Source organism: Schistocerca serialis, unplaced genomic scaffold, assembly GCF_023864345.2.
Source record: "Schistocerca serialis cubense isolate TAMUIC-IGC-003099 unplaced genomic scaffold, iqSchSeri2.2 HiC_scaffold_393, whole genome shotgun sequence".
Taxonomy (NCBI): Eukaryota; Metazoa; Arthropoda; class Insecta; order Orthoptera; family Acrididae; genus Schistocerca; species Schistocerca serialis.
Genome location: NW_026047969.1, coordinates 15,001 through 20,000, shown reverse-complemented (window position 1 = coordinate 20,000; position 5,000 = coordinate 15,001). Strand labels below are relative to the sequence as shown.

Below are 5,000 nucleotides of genomic sequence, written 5' to 3'. Positions count from 1 at the left end.
ACCTAACCTACGTTGTGCCTTAACCTAACCTACGTTGTGCCTTAACCTAACCTACGTTGTGCCTTAACCTAACCTACGTTGTGCCTTAACCTAACCTACGTTGTGCCTTAACCTAACCTACGTTGTGCCTTAACCTAACCTACGTTGTGCCTTAACCTAACCTACGTTGTGCCTTAACCTAACCTACGTTGTGCCTTAACCTAACCTACGTTGTGCCTTAACCTAACCTACGTTGTGCCTTAACCTAACCTACGTTGTGCCTTAACCTAACCTACGTTGTGCCTTAACCTAACCTACGTTGTGCCTTAACCTAACCTACGTTGTGCCTTAACCTAACCTACGTTGTGCCTTAACCTAACCTACGTTGTGCCTTAACCTAACCTACGTTGTGCCTTAACCTAACCTACGTTGTGCCTTAACCTAACCTACGTTGTGCCTTAACCTAACCTACGTTGTGCCTTAACCTAACCTACGTTGTGCCTTAACCTAACCTATGTTGTGCCTTAACCTAACCTATGTTGTGCCTTAACCTAACCTATGTTGTGCCTTAACCTAACCTATGTTGTGCCTTAACCTAACCTATGTTGTGCCTTAACCTAACCTATGTTGTGCCTTAACCTAACCTATGTTGTGCCTTAACCTAACCTATGTTGTGCCTTAACCTAACCTACGTTGTGCCTTAACCTAACCCATATTGTACCTTAACCTAACCCATATTGTACCTTAACCTAACCCATATTGTACCTTAACCTAACCCATATTGTACCTTAACCTAACCCATATTGTACCTTAACGTAACCTAATTTGTGCCTTAACGTAACCTAATTTGTGCCTTAACGTAACCTAATTTGTGCCTTAACGTAACCTAATTTGTGCCTTAACGCAACCTAATTTGTGCCTTAACGTAACCTAATTTGTGCCTTAACGTAACCTAATTTGTGCCTTAACGTAACCTAATTTGTGCCTTAACGTAACCTAATTTGTGCCTTAACGTAACCTAATTTGTGCCTTAACGTAACCTAATTTGTGCCTTAACGTAACCTAATTTGTGCCTTAACGTAACCTAATTTGTGCCTTAACGTAACCTAATTTGTGCCTTAACGTAACCTAATTTGTGCCTTAACGTAACCTAATTTGTGCCTTAACGTAACCTAATTTGTGCCTTAACGTAACCTAATTTGTGCCTTAACGTAACCTAATTTGTGCCTTAACGTAACCTAATTTGTGCCTTAACGTAACCTAATTTGTGCCTTAACGTAACCTAATTTGTGCCTTAACGTAACCTAATTTGTGCCTTAACGTAACCCATGTTGTGCCTTAACGTAACCCATGTTGTGCCTTAACGTAACCCAATTTGTGCCTTAACGTAACCCATGTTGTGCCTTAACCTAACCTATATTGTGCCTCAACCTAACCTATATTGCGCCTTAACCTGACGCACGTTGTCGCTGAACCTGCTCTGTAATTGTTATGCAACTCGTTAAATTAGTGTAGTGTTGCCTAACCGCAACCCTCGCAATATAGTTCGCTATTCGCACTGCCCGGTCCCCTGTGTATCGCGTCATGTTAAACACCTTGCAGGTGTTGCTGACTTTCCACATGCTCCTGCTATACACTGTAATGTGGATAGCAGCAGGACGTACATGCCCCCCCCCCTTCCCCCCTGCCTTCGCAAGCTGGTCGTTGAGAAGTTTGCATGTTCAATGCCCTTCGCATGCCGACGTACTCAGCCTACGTTGTGGTACGGCCTGTCACCTGTCCGCCGATGTACGCAAAACCCACAAACTGTACTGCACATTGGTCCGTATGTACTGAATGATACATCGTGGCACATGTGTGACCGTACGACGACTGCGCCTAGCAACGGCAGACCATACAGTCCAAATATTGTGCACGCAGCTACGTGTCGTCTCCCTATAAGAGCTGGATTGCAGTGTGGTACGCCATTCAGACGTGTGGGAGGAACGGACGCCCTGGATGGCGATCAGCATGAGCAGTCTGTTGATGTAGTGGAGCGTGTATTCGGACGTAGTCGTCTCTTCTCACACACCGTGATAGCATGTTGCACCGCGTTCCACATCTGCGACATCCTGCAGAGGCCGGCTGACAGTCGTTCGCGCAATGGACACCGCATACGTACGGGGGCTACCTTCCACGTGTTCTCGAGGCGTGCACATGTTGTTGCGTCTATGTGGGCAGACGTAGTGTGTTGTGACACCTGACACAGGCATGCAATACTCGTTGCAAATGGCGATGGACGTCTACGTTTGCTGGTGACGTTACGCAAATGAACAACAGGTAACCCGTTGTGGTGCGGTTGTTCTCGCTAGAGGTGAATCAGTGTTGGCGACGATCGGTCGAGCTATTAACCGGTTGTTTCAGGGATACCCACCATGCCCACGAACGTGAAAGGGGACCCACCATGCCCACGAACGCGAAAGGGGATCTGGGTGTGAGGCGATACGCGGCGGTGGCTGGGTGGGACCGTCCCCGGCCGGTGAGGGGGGGCCGCCCGGCGTGCTGGCAGCGCGGTGCGTGGGCGCACGCGCTACAGCCGGCTGGTGGGGGCGGCCAGTGGCAGGCGCGCCGGCCGACGGACGCGGCAGGCGGCGCAGCTGCGCGCCGGCGCCCCCTGCTCGCGGCGCCTTGCGGCCAAAGTAGGTCCTCGCGGGCCCGGTGCGAAGCGCGGTGGCCATCTGCAGTGTGCTGGTCCGATTGAGGACTGTGTGCGCTGAGGATGCGCCGCCGCCCGGCGCTCGGCGCCGCGACGCCGTCTGCTGCTCGGTCGCCCCAGCGGTTCTCGCAGGTGGTTTGTATCGCAGCTGTGCGGACGTGTTGGCGCGTGCGCTGTGCTGGGAGAGTTCGCTTCGGCACCCAAGTGGGGCTTTTGTCCTTCTGTGGCGCTGGCGTTGGAGCTGCCGGTCACCGTAGGTGGCGCGTGTTGTCTCCCGCCGGCAATGCCACGACAGCACGCTCCCGGGCCTCTGTCGGCAGCGGCAAGCTCAGTTGGGAGCACGGGTGGTCGCACCTAAAGCGTCTACTCGCCTAACTCCGGGCGATTGCGCCTCTCTCGAACCCGACCAAGTACTTAGGACGGCGCTGCGCGCCGCCGGGACCTGAGAGGGTTTCGAGGTGTGTTGTGCAGGGGAGCTCAGCCTCCTCCTGTTTGCAGAATAATTGAGCGGACGCTTGCGTGTTCGCGCGGGCCCCCGGGACACACTCCCGGGCGGCCGGCTGCTCAGCTCTAGTTGACGCAGCTCCCTGGTTGATCCTGCCAGTAGTCATATGCTTGTCTCAAAGATTAAGCCATGCATGTCTCAGTACAAGCCGCATTAAGGTGAAACCGCGAATGGCTCATTAAATCAGTTATGGTTCCTTAGATCGTACCCACGTTACTTGGATAACTGTGGTAATTCTAGAGCTAATACATGCAAACAGAGTCCCGACCAGAGATGGAAGGGACGCTTTTATTAGATCAAAACCAATCGGTCGGCTCGTCCGGTCCGTTTGCCTTGGTGACTCTGAATAACTTTGGGCTGATCGCACGGTCCTCGTACCGGCGACGCATCTTTCAAATGTCTGCCTTATCAACTGTCGATGGTAGGTTCTGCGCCTACCATGGTTGTAACGGGTAACGGGGAATCAGGGTTCGATTCCGGAGAGGGAGCCTGAGAAACGGCTACCACATCCAAGGAAGGCAGCAGGCGCGCAAATTACCCACTCCCGGCACGGGGAGGTAGTGACGAAAAATAACGATACGGGACTCATCCGAGGCCCCGTAATCGGAATGAGTACACTTTAAATCCTTTAACGAGTATCTATTGGAGGGCAAGTCTGGTGCCAGCAGCCGCGGTAATTCCAGCTCCAATAGCGTATATTAAAGTTGTTGCGGTTAAAAAGCTCGTAGTTGGATTTGTGTCCCACGCTGTTGGTTCACCGCCCGTCGGTGTTTAACTGGCATGTATCGTGGGACGTCCTGCCGGTGGGGCGAGCCGAAGGCGTGCGACCGCCTCGTGCGTGCTCGTGCGTCCCGAGGCGGACCCCGTTGAAATCCTACCAGGGTGCTCTTTATTGAGTGTCTCGGTGGGCCGGCACGTTTACTTTGAACAAATTAGAGTGCTTAAAGCAGGCAAGCCCGCCTGAATACTGTGTGCATGGAATAATGGAATAGGACCTCGGTTCTATTTTGTTGGTTTTCGGAACCCGAGGTAATGATTAATAGGGACAGGCGGGGGCATTCGTATTGCGACGTTAGAGGTGAAATTCTTGGATCGTCGCAAGACGAACAGAAGCGAAAGCATTTGCCAAGTATGTTTTCATTAATCAAGAACGAAAGTTAGAGGTTCGAAGGCGATCAGATACCGCCCTAGTTCTAACCATAAACGATGCCAGCCAGCGATCCGCCGCAGTTCCTCCGATGACTCGGCGGGCAGCCTCCGGGAAACCAAAGCTTTTGGGTTCCGGGGGAAGTATGGTTGCAAAGCTGAAACTTAAAGGAATTGACGGAAGGGCACCACCAGGAGTGGAGCCTGCGGCTTAATTTGACTCAACACGGGAAACCTCACCAGGCCCGGACACCGGAAGGATTGACAGATTGATAGCTCTTTCTTGATTCGGTGGGTGGTGGTGCATGGCCGTTCTTAGTTGGTGGAGCGATTTGTCTGGTTAATTCCGATAACGAACGAGACTCTAGCCTGCTAACTAGTCGCGTGACATCCTTCGTGCTGTCAGCGATTACTTTTCTTCTTAGAGGGACAGGCGGCTTCTAGCCGCACGAGATTGAGCAATAACAGGTCTGTGATGCCCTTAGATGTTCTGGGCCGCACGCGCGCTACACTGAAGGAATCAGCGTGTCTTCCTAGGCCGAAAGGTCGGGGTAACCCGCTGAACCTCCTTCGTGCTAGGGATTGGGGCTTGCAATTGTTCCCCATGAACGAGGAATTCCCAGTAAGCGCGAGTCATAAGCTCGCGTTGATTACGTCCCTGCCCTTTGTACACAC

General features: G+C 52.1%; 1 non-coding gene across 1 annotated transcript in view; it reads left to right on the top strand.

The window, feature by feature from the left end:
• Positions 1-3,258: 3,258 nt before the first annotated feature.
• LOC126446482 (small subunit ribosomal RNA) overlaps positions 3,259-5,000 on the top strand; it is a 1,909-nt gene continuing 167 nt past the window's right edge. Inside the window, exon 1 of the ribosomal RNA XR_007583304.1 lies at positions 3,259-5,000. This exon is cut by the window's right edge and continues 167 nt beyond it. This is a non-coding gene — a ribosomal RNA (small subunit ribosomal RNA).